The sequence below is a fragment of the Choristoneura fumiferana genome, chromosome 22 (assembly GCF_025370935.1).
Source record: "Choristoneura fumiferana chromosome 22, NRCan_CFum_1, whole genome shotgun sequence".
In the NCBI taxonomy this organism is placed as follows: Eukaryota; Metazoa; Arthropoda; class Insecta; order Lepidoptera; family Tortricidae; genus Choristoneura; species Choristoneura fumiferana.
The window spans coordinates 4,617,756-4,633,304 of NC_133493.1; the positions used below are offsets into that span (position 1 = coordinate 4,617,756).

The 15,549-nt window shown below is 37.5% G+C and overlaps 1 protein-coding gene across 1 annotated transcript in view; it reads left to right on the forward strand.

The window, feature by feature from the left end:
- The window catches only part of LOC141440183 (neurotrimin-like), a 178,014-nt gene that overhangs the window by 130,683 nt on the left and 31,782 nt on the right, over nucleotides 1-15,549 (forward strand). The window contains exon 3 of the mRNA XM_074104644.1: nucleotides 9,640-9,666. The gene's annotated coding sequence lies outside the window, so the exon portion shown is untranslated. The remainder of the gene's footprint in view (nucleotides 1-9,639; nucleotides 9,667-15,549) is intronic.

A 15,549-nucleotide genomic window follows, 5' to 3' on the forward strand; every position in this document is an offset into this window, starting at 1 on the left:
TTTCGTCCCGGGAGGAAGATAACAGATAATATATATAGCGTTCTGTATACGTACGCATTGCGGTATTATGCAGACAGCGGTTTTTTAGCGTTGCATGGACTTTGAATACGGACTGCAGATCTTTCGTGCGTGATGAATAAATGATACAGCTAGCCTTTGGTCTTGTGCATTCCCTTCTACTGGCTTTTATTTAACTAGCAACGTTCGTACATACGAATTTTGTTCTTCATAAAGTAAGAAAGAAAGAAAAGAAAGAAGACATTTATTCACTAACACAGAAAACACACATAATATACAGCAAATTTCACCCAAATAAACCATAAAAAAAAATACGGAAAACACACATGAAAATAGTCTAAATACATGTATACACAATTTTGTGTGTCCCCGCGAAATAGAAACGGTCGCTGACGCTGACTCAGCATTATGCTGAAGCGTTAGACGCCTGCAGCGCTGATTTTCTGCCAGAACCGCCTGTGACTCACGGAACGATACACAAATATAATAAATAAACCACTTACCTATACATACGCCAAAGACAAAATTTTTATACTTCAAAAAAAATGCATCAGGATATTGGTGAATATTGATCAAATGGATTCTTGCCGGCCCTATTTTGTAAAGCATCAGATACTTACTCTTACCTCCATGTATATATTAGAGTCGTGCAAATTTATCAGGAAAAATATGGACATGTATTCTGAATTAACAAATAATAAGCGAAACAATCGAAACCTTAATAAGCTTAAAATACCATCTACTACATTAAAACTTGTGTCCTGTAGCCCTCATCACATGACCATCAAAATGTTCAATCACCTACCGAATTCCTTGAGGAACCTGGAGAGATATAATTTATTTATTAAGCAATTAAAAATATTCCTAGTGAACAAGTGTTACTATAGCTTGAACGAGTTTTTTAATGAAGATTATTCTTAGTTAATTGTCTTATGAAGTGTGTAATTTAACCAAATATTGACATGAAATGAATAATTCAGCTATATAGTGTTATACGAAATGCTTAGAGGCGTTTAGAATTTGTATAATAATAATATGAAGCCCTAGTCCTAGAATATAAATTTATGTTATGTTAGGTTATGTTGCCATGCCCTTGCAGGGTGTCACATGTGTACTACTTAATTATATTATATTTCCACCTTTAAATTGTAATGTGACTTGCAATAAACGATTCTAATTCTAATACGCAAATGAAATAAAAAAAAAATGTCATCATCATCATCATCCCAGCCTACATACGTCCCACTGCTGGGCACAGGCCTCCTCTCAGAACAAGAGGGCTTGGGCCGTAGTTCCCACGCGGGCCCAGTGCGGATTGGGAACTTCACACGCACCATTGAATTGCTTCGCAGGTTTGAAAAAAAATGTAACTAAAAGAAACCAAGAAATAAATAAATTACAACACAATTACAATTGTTCAATAAGTAAAAAGAAAAAAAAATGGATGGAATGGAATTAGCATTAATAACATCGGCTGAATGTACTTTATAGAGCACAAATAGTTTTAAGTATGTTGAAATGATGATGGCCCTCCTAGTCATGTCCGACAAAGGCGAACCTTTAGGCTTGTTTATTATGTGCCCTAACATGGCTGGAAAAGCCAAACTTTGTTTTAAAGGTCCTATTACTCGTACGTGGCGTGCAATGTAATAGACCACTATCATTATACAGGGTGGAAAGTTGAGATGGGGCAGCAGGGCAGCTACTAGATCCCTTGCTGCTAGCTACGCGAAAATGCTCTTAGGAGACCTTTACTAACTTTTTGAGTGATGACAATCGTCATTCACAGATTTTTGATAAAATGTACAGTCAGCGAGAAAATCGACAGATATGGTTTTTTTTAATGCCAATCGGTCCCATTTCTATCAAGGATTAAAACACTCTTTGAGACCACCTAAGGTTAGAGTACTAGAACACCCACAAATCAAAGAAAACTTTTTCCATACAGTTCGTAGGGTACTAATTTGCAAAGTGAAACTTTCGCTAGTTGTTTTTTTACGAATTATGAATCCTTTATGTTTAAAGAAAATTAAACAGTATATAGACAACTAAAAACTGAACATTTTAACTAAAGTTAGTGTCTTGACCTGCCCCATCTCAACTTTCCACTTTGTATGTGTAAGTGAGGGAAGGCCTCGGGCGGGTCTTTGTCATCCAGGTGTTCCAAGCGATGGGCCTCAAAATTTGCAACAGCCTTATTTACGGAGTTGAAATAAAAAAGCTGGTGAGTCACGTCGAGGTCATAAATACTACGTAAGAAAAGTTAATACTCAGGAGGGTATTCATGTAAGTTGTGGTTTAAAATTGGAAACTATTTGTCGACCATTTCCTAACATCTGATTAAGCTGATAGGTAAATTCAACTATGTAAGTTTGGTGAAAATGCAATGCCAAGTCCGTCTTCACAGGATGGAACTCTTTGAAAGTTAATGGCATCAATTTGATAGTTTGTACGGATATATAGTTTAGATGACTATACAAATACAGCAATTTCTCTCTCTTTCTTTCTCTCACTCTGTCTCTCTTTCAGTCAGTAAAAAAATAAACTCAGCAAAAAATGGCCTTTTTTTAATCACTGTCCTTATTGGTCATATAGGCCAATAGCCCACCCTCCTTTTCTGAGAAATTAATTTTATTTACGTTTTTGCAGAAGAAATAAAAATATTTTTTTAACCATAGATAATTCATGATTTGTTCTAGGATAACTTAATGGGATGGGAATGTTACCTAAAGATTACCGAATCCCTCAATCATCTTGTTTATATACTTAAGTATATAACTAGTACTCTACAAGTAAATACATATTGCGTATTTACTTGTAGAGTAATAGTCGATCTCCAATATTATCATCAAAAGGTTAAATACCGAAACAAACGGACGTCCTACACAAACGGACCCTCGGAAACTTGAAATTCTTTCGTCACTTAAGAAGTTTTAAAAACTTTGCCGTTGTAAATGCCGGGTCCGTTTCAGCTAGGGTTACCAGATTAAAAATTAAAAGTCCGGAAAAAAGCCTGATTTCCATAAAAAAATCCTGAGAATTTGACGCAATTTCAGAGCTTTTTCTCCAACGTAATTTACAACGAGAAATGTCGATTATTATTTATTATTATTGGGATCTTTGGAGTCATGTTCAGTTCTCGTGGTCTCGTCTCTATTTTTTAATAAAAAGACGTAAAAATCCTTTATAATGTAACATCCCTATCCTATCCTACATCCTATAATATTATATCCTATTTATCCTGTATGTATGTGTGTGTGCGCGAATGTTTGTTCTCTGGCCTTGGACGTTTAATATGTACTTGAGTATGTATTTATCTATATAAGTATGTTTATCCGTTGCCTAGTATCCATAATACAAGTTTTGCTTAGTATGGGCCTAGGTCAATTGGGGTCTATTGTCTCATGATAATATTTATTTATTTATTTTATTGAAAATTCTAAAAATCCTGAGATTCCCCGAGATTCCCAAAATCCGGCCGGAATCCCGAGAGGAGTCTCAAAAGCCTGAGATATCAGGACAAATCCGAGATATGGTAACCCTAAGTTCAGCCGAGCTGCGCGTAAACAGTGGAAATTCTTGGGACTAAACTCTGTTGACTATGGAAACATTAAGTATTTAACTAAATTGAAGGTACAATTTTCCGACGCCATTTTGTATGTAACTCTGTGAGAGTAGGTATTTTGTGGGAGTGGAGTTTGGAGTTAGCATTGAGAAAATTGCAGAGCGTTAAGAGGGAATACGTAGTAGAGTATGCAACTGGATCTCCGTGATATAGTTGTGGTAACCTTGTTGTTTAACGTATAGCCTAAGGCCGCTTGTAGACGTCCGTTTTTTCACCGGACAACGGACCGTTTTTTTGCCGGACTTGCGGTGTCGTATGGCTAAGTCACCGGACAAGTGTCCGGTGCGTGCGTACATACATTCATTGTAAGCCATACAACACCGCAACTCCGGCAAAAAAACGGTGCGTTGTGCGATGAAACAACGGACGTCTATAAGCGGCCTAAGCCTACACATACCAGCGAGGAAATTCCATGGTATGTGTGAACTTCCCAACCAGCACTGGTCTGCATGGGACCTACGGCCTGAGCCCTATCATCCTGAGAGGTCTATATACCCTGCAGTATATATAACGAGATGATGTTGCCTGCTAATAGCTCAGAATAATAACCTAACCAACAAAAAGTTGGAAACCCCCGACTTTGTCACTTCAGTTCAATATTTCAAAAACGGCTAAATCGATTTAGATGAAACATGTCTAAGAACAATCGCTAAAAAACCTGATTTCAAATAAAAAACCGCATTCAAACGGTCTTCCGTTTAAGAGCTACGGTGCCACAGACAGACAGACACACATAGCGGTCATACTTATAAACCCCTCTTTTTGGGTCGGGGTTAAAAAGGGATCCGCTTAAGGATCAGACTCTTTTGAATCTTCAGATCCGGATTTACCCATCTCTAGTGTGATGGGCAACTTTTCACACACCATTAAAGTTCTCAAAAAAAAATTGAATGAATAACTAAAAACATAGCAAAAGTAATTATTAATTCAAATGTACAAGTGTAAATAGATCTCCAAATTAAGTACTATTCTTGTTTCCTCTGTAAAAACAATGCCGGAAAATATCTTATCCATTATTTTCGGTGAACGTTGCCAACAGTTACACAGAAAAGGGTTTTCTTGGATTAGTTTCGTAAGAAAACAGAATTAGGTAAAATAACGCAGAAGGGACCCTTTTATTATTTTACTTACTGTTATCTTTGCATGCGACTATTATGAACTTTTTTATACTAATGTGAACTAATTAACAGCATACAGTTCTACAAGCAGACCATAAACAAAAGGTGTTGTTTTTTTTTTACTTTTATTTGCTAAGGTAAAATTTTGCGAGTTCAATTTTATCAACGTCTATAGTAGTTTGCCGTTAAGAAGTCAATCCTGACACGTGTCACTCCCATTACTGAATGCGTCAAAAAACAATAAGTAGTACATTGTGTCTTAAGGGCGGTAAATAAGAAATTACGACGAGATTCTATTAGAAGCCCGAAGTCGAAGACTGAGGGCTTTAATGAGTCGATGTTCGTAATTCTAGTACTGCCCGTGCAACATGTTTTTCATCGCATTTGAGAGTAAAATTTTATATATGTAAAATGAAAAATATAATTCTTCCAAATACTGGCGATACCTTAGGCTGCGCTCTTGGCTCCCTCCCTCAGCAAGTGCCGGACGTGCATGTCTTGACGTGCTTGTCTTGTTGTTGCTTGTCTTGATGGGCTGGTCTTGCTGCTACGCCATGCGCAGCAGCGCGCGCGCATTTACGGACCTTGGGCTTGATGACAAGAAAATTAGTACGGGCGATGACTCATTTACCGACCTTGGGTTTCATGACAAGCACATTAAGGTCGTGGGTTTTATTTGGGGGGTTGTAACCAAGGTAGCCTGCATGTTACGACACTGTTTACGAGCAAGTGTGATGAAAAACCATTGATGTATTTAGTACCAGGATGACAGGTGGTAGGATTGACTTCTTATATAGCGGCGGACTACTACAGTTATCGGTTCGATTAAAAAAATACTGATAAGTGGTGGATGTCATTTAATTTTGATTTAATGGGTAGGCCTAGTTTGATTTAATGTCGATGTCTTTCCGGACCACAACAAAATTGTATTGTAACTGAACTTACATTAAAATATGTCAAATTTCAGTTCAAGTGATAGAAAAATAGTTTAAAAGTTTTTAAACCACAACTTATTTACATACCTACGGAGGAGATGTAATCAGAAATTACTTTTTAGGGTTCCGTAGTCAACTAGTTTCGCCATGTCTGTCCGTCTGTCCGTCCGCGGCGCAGCTCAGAGACAGTTAGTACTAGAAAGCCGTAATTTGGCATGAATAATACATATTATTATCAATAAACAAAAATATAAACGGTTTTTGTTTCGTGTAATGAAGAGCGCATGTTTGGCTATCAAATTAATGAGCCGAAAAAAGTAGTTTCTGATTACGTTTCCGATGTCACCCTGTACAATACCTAGTTTAAATCCATAAACCGCTGCAAGCTAAAACTTTGGAATATTATGGTTTGTTACCAAAGTTAAATTAAGTGCAAACCGTTTGGCTTTATTTTCGCTTAGCTTTTCTTTTTCTTCGGAAACGTAATTAACTGGATATTGGTGAACGAAGTGCTAAAAAAAAGGTTCTTGTTAGGCCAACTTTAACAAGAAAGAACAATTCGATTTTTATTATTTTTACCGCAAAATGGGTGGCATGAAAACAGTTAACCACTTAAAATTATTAACTGTTAGTTAACAATGCAAAACGACTGACTGAAAAATTATACTGTGACTCAAAAATTACCTGTAAGTACTTACTATTACAGATCTAGAGGTACTTTAAATTTTAATTTTCTGCTGGAAAACGAAAAAGTTTCAATATGTTTAACTAGGTATCGGTGACAAAAGTAAGACTCTTTGAATTTTACGCAAATATTTTTTGATGATTTTTGAGGTCTTTAGAACTGTTTTTTCCCATTTCATAGCAAAAAGTACCTGGTACCTATCTAGAAATGATCCTAAAACTAATACATAGTTACCTGCCACCTACCCAAATACTTAGCTACCTACAAAAGCTACCGCTGCGCTTTTGACCTCCAAATTCCATGTCTATTTATTTTTCAAGAATATACCCCTACCCAATTAATAGTTTCCCAACACATTAAGAAAGTAATGGACTGCACAATATAATACATGAATTTAAACTTTAAAATCATTACTTTACATGTGCAGTATAACTACCTTTCTTTTTATTTTAAATTGTCTATGTACTTTATCGTTAATTTCTTTTCTCGCTCTTCACTCATTACTATTTTTTCATGCAACTTTCACATAAGTTTTATATGTAGAACGCTATGCCAAACGAGGATAGAAACAACAGCAAATACCTTAATTTAATTACTTTATGCCCTGCATGATAGTTTGTCAGCTGCAGTCTGCCGTATTATCTTCTAGGAAAATATACAGCTATTTCGCGGCGTTTTTAAGTCTTATTTTTATGAAAACGAGACAATTATTGATGCTAAAGCTAGCGTGATCAAAATTCTTGCGATTTGTTGAAATGACGATTAACCGACTGGTCCGAACGCTTGAATATTCACCGTCCTACTTTATTAGCACAACTTTGCTGTCAGCAATTAGTTTATTTGGTGCTTCAGAAAATCAAAACACAGCAACTCAGTTGAAGTCTATCTTGTTATAAAATTCTCAATAACGAACTATATTCAAACTAGATGAGCCAAAGTTTGAGTACTAAGTGATTATTTTGATAGAGCTGCTTGTTTATTAACAACATTGTAATTTACACTTAATTATAATTTAATTTCATTACGCAATTTATTCCTAACTTCTGTCCATTGTAAAGGTTGTCTGGAAGAGATCGCTCTGAAGCGATAAGGCCGCCTATTGCTTACCTTAGAAAATCTATATGTAAATACCTGTGTTTTCTGTACTGCTTACTGTGTTGGTGTGCAATAAAGAGTTATTGTATTGTACTAGTACTAGGTAAAAGGACATTATTAGATTTATAAATAACTGTCTATTATTTTTTGATGAGCTAATTCTTTACAGATAACATACAAAAATATCTTTTTGGTCATATTTTGAGCAATTTTTTGTCAAATTATCAATTAGGTTAGTTGACGGTAGGCAAGAAAGCGCCACCCAACGTACCTACCTATGGGCAACCGGTGGATGCAAGTGGCGAGTTGCCGTTCAATGTGGCGTAATGGGCATGCCTTTGTTTAGCAGTGGACGTCTGCCGGTTGATGATGATGAAATAGATACTAACGACGTAAGAACCGATCAATCGTAAACTTCACTTTTCTGATCGACTAAATCTTTTAACACTGAACATTGAAAGCGTTTGCTTGGATTCTCATTTCAGTGTCGTGTTAACGTATCAAGGAAAAAATACAACTCTGAAGAGACGTAATTCGATAGTGATTGGCTTTAATAAGTTTACGCAAAAAAATATTATCTACAAGCTGTTACATGACTGTGTACTTGCATTGTCATCCGACTTACATAATTTATACCATTTTTTTTATAATGAGAGCAAGGGCATCTGATGGGAAATTAACACCACTGCCCAGTGCTCACGGGTACAACTACTCACTGACAGTCCTTGGTCCGTTGCCCAAAAATTTCAAATCAGTCCGATCACTCGAAGTTGGTCAATGAACTTACAAGATTTGACCCAATAAACAGGGCAAGCTAAGTAAAAGCTTGTAAAATAAGTCGTTTGTCATAGACATAATGCATAAATGTGTGAATAGTAGTTATTAATCTGATTAGATCAATTCCTAACTTATTAATGGTTAGATTAATGACACATTCACATAAACGCTTTTAAAGTTATAGGTAGTGCCACGAGAGTTGGAGTGAATGATTACACACACAGCTACATGAAAAACTGATTGCATAAAAGGAGAATGAATTAAATGAATGAGTAAATGTCAAAATCCCGCTTTCATTACATGACATGTTCTTGTGTGGCCTCAACTCTGGTGGCACTACCTATACGTACAACAACAGAACCCTAAAAGCGTTCATGCCTCATGCATCTAAAGTTCCGTTCGCGGGATGTCATACTAGTCCACTCACATTTATCCATTCATACAAAACTAAAAATCTACGCGGAACATAACTAAAAGTTGGCTTTCAAGCGAAAAATACGGCCTCCAAATAATGCATGCCGGGCAAAGTTAGCGCTTTGCGAAAATATATTATTCGCTGAAAGCGCTTTCGTCGGTTTGCCCGGTTTTTTTGCTTTGGTCGCACGAAGTTTAATGGAGGAAAGTTGACCTGTCTGTATAGACGAAAAATGGTTCGATGAAAACTAAACTATGAGGGCTATCGTTTTTTGTCTCACTAGATGGCGCACTGTTGCGTGTGGTTTTTTAGTATGGCTTTCAAAGTCTTTTTAATACACCTTAACACCGTACCATAAAAATATCGAGCATGCCACAGTGTTGTATAGTCCCCGTTTTGTTCGGAAAAAAGGGAGGACAAAGGTTTCCGAAAGACAAAACTGTCTCAAAACACAGACATTCATTGCCCCGGAACGCTTAATTTCAGATATTGCAAAGTATTTACAAAATTATTCTAATTATAAATAAACCCGCGTAGCTCACCCAAAAACTATGAGATTTGACATTTCGGAGACCTCACGCCACACTAGCGCCTCTAGTGGCGAATTCATACGCGATAGCCCTCATTAGCTTTAACTTTGTTATTCTACAATCATAGAGCAAGACTCATTATTTGGTGATTTTTGTTGCAACCTAGCTTTCAAGTTTTAACCTAGCCTGTACTTGAAAGGTTTAGGTAATTAGCTTAGTACCTGTTTCACCATCCATCTATGATAAATGTGATGCCGTCTCTGTTTGTTTTGTTTGAATAGACGGAGACGGCATCACATTTATCCGTCAGTTAAAATTAGTCAATGGGTGGTGAAAAAGTCCCTTAATGTAAACAAACTGCGTACCCTTAGATAACTCCTATGATTATTATTAGTATAGTTTTATTATCTTCGTGTTTTAATCTTTTCCTTTTTTTTACAGATAACAAACATAGAGCAGCACATTATGGTAAGTATAAAAATTCTTTCCGTCCCAAAAATCGCCAATGAAGGTTTTCAATTTCATCTGTATGTTTTTTGCCCATAAACAACCTTGATGCATTTGTCAAATATTGTGATGTGATGTTTGTGTTGTAGTTTGGGAATTGGGGCGCAGGATGAGGGACAGAGGAGGTGACCCCCGTTCCGGGTCGTACTTGGTCCAGCCAGCGGGTCTCGTTGGCCATACAACGGGGCAATGCCGCTGGGGTAATGGGTACGTTTGGGCCAAGTACGATGCGCACGGGTATGGAGTACTTTTTGTTTTACTTTATTATATAATTTATTGTATTTTTTTTTTCTTTTCGTGATTTTTGACATTTTTTTTTTTTTTTTATTGTATAACTGTTTTTAATAAATTATTTTTGTCAAATTAATAATGAACCTCTTTAATTATGTTTACTGAACACACACTTCTATTAACTAAAATTCTTGCGTCGTTACCGAATTTCTAATTTATTTTAACTAAATTAATGTGCGGATGCATATGTTGAAAACAAGGTCAACACGTGTAACAAATTATAAGAGTTACAAAAACATTTCATTCTGGTAACATTTGTCAATTGTCAGCTTGCAGGTGGTAGGACCTTGTGCAAGGTCCGCCCGGATTGCTACCACCATCTTGCTCGCTAATCGTGCCGTGAACCAGCAGTGCTTGCACTGTTGTGTTTCGGCGTGGAGAGTAAGACAGCCGGTGAAATTACTGGCACTTGAGGTATCCCATCTTAGGCCTCTAGGTTGGCGACGCATCTGCAATACCCCTGGTATTGCAGATGTTTATGGGCGGTAGTGATGTCTTACCATCAGGAGACCCACTTGCTCGTTTGCCATCCAGTCGAATAAAAAAAATCTTATCATTTGTTCATTGTATATTGAATCGCACAGAAGCCTACAAAGAACGTTTCCACGTACTGATAAAACTAATGAGTCCATAAACATTAAAATCGCATTTAGTGCCCCAAACAGCGCGAGTTTCAGCAATTATAATAAACTACCCCTTGAGAATTCCGTTGCCGTTGCCGTAAATGTTTAGAAATAAACCAATCTAAATCTTTCAACAGAAATAAAACGAATAACTTCACTTTTAAGATAAGCATTTTGCCGACTGTACATTTTGCTCGCTGTATTAGTTTTGTATTGGCACCTCATGTCACTCTTCTTAAATATCTATTGACATCTGAGTATGGTCAAGTTTTTTTTTAGAAACAATTAAAAAAGTCTTTTAGTGCTATGTTGTTGAAATTCAAGTCATTGTGGGAAATCACGTTTAAAATTTACGAGCTTTACTAAGTGAAGTGAAAGAAAACGTCGTGAGAAAGCTTGCATAGACCTGCGAAGAAATGCAATGCAATGGTGTGCGTGAAGTTCCCAATCCGCACTGGGCCTAGTCCTTTCATTTTGAGAGGAGGCCTGTGCCCAGCAGTGAGATGTATATAGGCTGGAATGATAATGAAGTAATTGTCCATATTCATATTCCCGTGGTATCAGAACCCATAAATAATAACTGTCCCCAATTTTAACGCGAACGTCTGCCCAATCTAATCTCGCGAATGCAATGAAATTAATGAAAAACCGGGCTACATTAGCATTCCGGCACCGTCGTGGGCAAATCCTGATATTTGGAAAGTGTCCAAACCGGGACAGTTTTTGCCCCGGAGAATATTTTATCCTTGGCAATATCGAGTTTATTGTTTCGGCTTTTTGCTAGTCCGCAGTGTTTCTGTTTCTTTTGACATTAATTGGCTGTGATTTAGATGTTGGGGTTAAACGAGTTCAGAGTGAAACTTAGCTAATGAAATACATATACAGTGTGTGGCCCAGAACCGGGGATAATATTAAAAACAGAGGCTCTATAGATCACCGGTAATTGGACCATCATGGTCCCACTTAATTAAAATCAAAACTTAACTTTTGTTTTTTTTTTTCTAACAAACTTAATCGTAAATTCAATGTACGCCATCCTAGAACCCAACTGACGTCGCCTGTCACGCTACAAACATTTTGCTTTACATTGCTTCTTTCAATAACTTTTAAGTGTAATAAAAATAAAAAAAACTAATTATTTTTAAAAGTAGCTGAACTAACTGTTGAGTTTGACGAGTACGATCTACATTATTAAATATATTATAGGGATTCGATTTGTAGCATTCGAAGATGGCGGATGTAGACAATATCTTATTTTGCTATTTCTGTTTCTTTGGGTAGTTGAAGTATAATTTTGATAGTGTTTTATGCGGCGATTAACCTTAACAGTGAACAGTGATCCCAAAATTCTATAGGTATTGCTCTCGTGTCTAACATTTTTTAATGCGCAAGTGGTCTCCACGTGGTTTCTGGAATTTTACTATCAAGTTGCAAAAACTACAATTACCGTACAACGTCCCTCTCAAAGAGAGTTTACCTTGACACTGGCGAAATTGTCCTATTAATTAGGACAGAAAAGCCATATTTTAAAAGAGAAGAAATATATTGACCCGGGTACCTCACGTCTTACATCAAGTTTAGCTCGTCATGTTTCGGGCTAATCCGTAGCCCTTCGTCTTCGCGCGTGTTGCAGCAGCCGCTGAGTCGCGTTGCTCCGAAGACGAAGGGCTACGGATTAGCCCGAAACATGTCAAGCTAAACTCGATTTAAGACGTGAGTTATCCGGGTCAATATATTTAATATAAGTGAGTCTCACGGTAGTTTCATGTTCAAAAAAGTACGATCTACGTTTTAATTATTTGCCCCTGTTACAGGCCACACGCGGTATTTTAGTTTATTACAATAGCACAGAAAGAGGTCGGAATGTCACGTGCTCAAAATGGGAGACGTTCATTATGTCAAAAAAGCCACAATATTTTTAAATGTTTCGTGGCTTGCACAGGTTGCCATTCAAAAATGATTATTTACGTTTTCTGATAAGTAGTAAATAATAATAATAATTCATTTATTTATTCAGACAACAAAGATCCATACATTATTAGTAATTTGCTTATAACTATGTTAGTATACATATTGGACGAGTGATAGTGTGGTATTAATTAAATTTTGCGTTATAGAGCACTCATCTCTTACAGCTATCATCTTCAGGAGGCTGTTAGTGCTGCCACGTATTCTTGTCAGAAGCGATGCCTTTTTTTCCGTAGTATAGCATTAAAGCTATCTACTCGCGCTTCGGCAAACATAGTGGACGCACTGCAGAACCGTAAAGTCTATGAAAATAAATATACAAAGCTCAAAAAGAAACAACATGCGATTTATTCTGAGCCAGCGCTCTAATCAAAAGTCAAAGTCAAAATATCTTTATTCAATTTAGGATAAAACAAGCACTTAAGAATGTCAAAAAAAATCTACCACCGGTTCGGAGAAACCTCTGTTGAGAAGAACCCGGCAAGAAACTCAACGAGGTATATTTTTTAAACAGATTTAAGTACAATATTATTAAAAGTATTTAACACAACTTTATTTTGAACACAGTAGGTTCGCTATTTGAAGGGATCGCTAATGCGGATCGAAATTATTTCCAAATATCCCTGTCCATGATATAATCATTAACTTTATAATACGCCTTAGATATTAATGTCTTCTTGACAATAGATCTGAATTTTGTATCTGTTTCATTTATGGGTAAGGCTCGCAAGCGTTTTGCCCGCCCGTTCCAGTTATCGTGTTATGAATGACGAACGATGGCCCGTTTCTACTAATATATAAGGATGAATATTTCACTTCAAAGAAAAACTACATGTATCAGAAGTTGACGCAAATAGTTATTGTATGCATCAATATTCATAACACACTGGAACAGGCGGGCAAAACGCTCGTGAGCCTTACCCTTATAATATTTTTTGGAATTTTATTATAAAAACGTATGCAGTAGTCGTAATCGTATGCAGTAATCTTGAAAGCTCATCATCACTATCACCATCGTCATCATGTGAACCGAAAGACGTCCACTGCTGGACAGTTGGACATAGGCCTCCCTCAAACATGCCTCCCCCGATAGGTACCTACCACTCAATAATTAATGCTCATGTAGCATTCATTCAGATTCATTCCGAAGTCCGTAGAAATAAAATCTACGTAATTTTATCTTAATTCAGCGAAAATTGGAATGTCCCTAGATAATTAATGAAGCCTGTTAATCTTCGTTCTGCTCTTGTTATTTTTTGCGAATCTTTCCATGGCGATGCCTGGGGCGTGTTCATGGAATCAATAAGGTAATTTATCTGCGGAACGTATTAAAAGGCGATGTGGGGGTGAGGTGATTCTGCCTTGATTACCATGTAAACAATGCCCGTTTTTAGGGTTCCGTAGCCAAAATAGCAAAAACAGAACCCTTGTAGTTTCGCCATGTCTGTCTGTCTGTCCGTCCGCGGCTTTGCTCAGGGACTATCAATGCTAGAAAGCTATAATTTTGAACGAATATATTATATCTGTAAACTATGCCGACAAAAAAAATTTTTTTAGAGTACCCACCTCGTAAACGTAAACGTAAAGTGCCGTAGACGTAAAGTGGGGGTGATTTTTTTTTCTCATCCAATATTGTAGTGTGGAGTATCGTTGGATAGGTCTTTTAATCATTAGAAGGTTGCTAAAACGATTTTCCGATTCAGTGATTTTTTTGCAAAATATTCAACTTTAAAGTGCAAATTTTCATTACAATCGAGCGTATCCCCCCCTCTAAAATCTAAACCAGTGGGTGGAAAAATTAAAAAAAAAACAGGATGGTAGTAAGTATATCAAACTTAGAAGGAAAACTATAACGGTTAAGTTTTCTTGAGAATTATTAGTAGTTTATGAGTAAATAGTAGCCTAAAGTAGAAAATACGGAGTATATCTAAACTTGGAATATTCCGTACAAAATACGAAATCCTTAGAAAAATATTACTTAATTTTTTCGTAATGGCTATGGAACCCTATTTCGGGCGTATCCGACACGGTCTTGGCCGGTTTTAGGGATCTGTAGCTCGAGGATTTTTCTGTATGGCGTTGAGTCGTGGACGATACGGGCTCGAGAGAGGCAGAGGATAGATGTTTTGGAGATGTTGTGCTGGAGACGAATGATGAGGATACCTTGGACGGCCAAGCGAACAAATGCGTCGATTCTCTCACAGTTCAAGATAAAAACTCGTCTGTCCACGATATGTCACCAACGAACCCTTTCATATTTTGGCCACATAATGAGAAGGCGTGATGAGAGCCTAGAGAAGCTGATCGTAGTTGGGAATACGAATGGTGAACGAGCCCGGGGCAGATCTTCTACCAGATGGACCAATCAAATTAGGGATTCCAGGTCCCCGAGGTTAGCTCCGTCGTCAGGGCTGCCATGGACAGTAGCCTATGATGGAAACAAATAATCCATTCCAAATGCAGACTGCCCGTTGATGACCACGACCCTTGACCCATTGAATGACTGGAATGGATGGAGCTCGAGGATGCCAGTTACTTGTTTGGGTCGCCGAGCTGGTAGACGCGCCAAGTGTTCCGGCGGAGACAGTAAAATCTCCTGGAGCCATGGATGTGCAGAGTTCCCACAGCCCGGCTACAAAACGGCGATGAAGAGGAACATGGGGTTTTTAGTGGGTACACGACCTCTTTCCGGGGCGGCAATCCCACATAGCCACCGGCTTCCCCGGGCTGGTGGCATCCATAAAGGATTTTCCCCAGGCCAAAAAAAAGGGTTAACTTGTTACTAAGGTTCCGCTACGGCGCGCGCTGTGTCTGTTTGCCTTTTGAACTGTAATGCGACAGCTTGTGCGTGTGTGTGTGCATTCTATCCACGAAAGTGATGTTCACATGCCATAATGCATAAGAAGTAATGGCACTATCACTGTCTCTTTCACTTCTCATTAACAGGAAGTTCAAAGTCAAA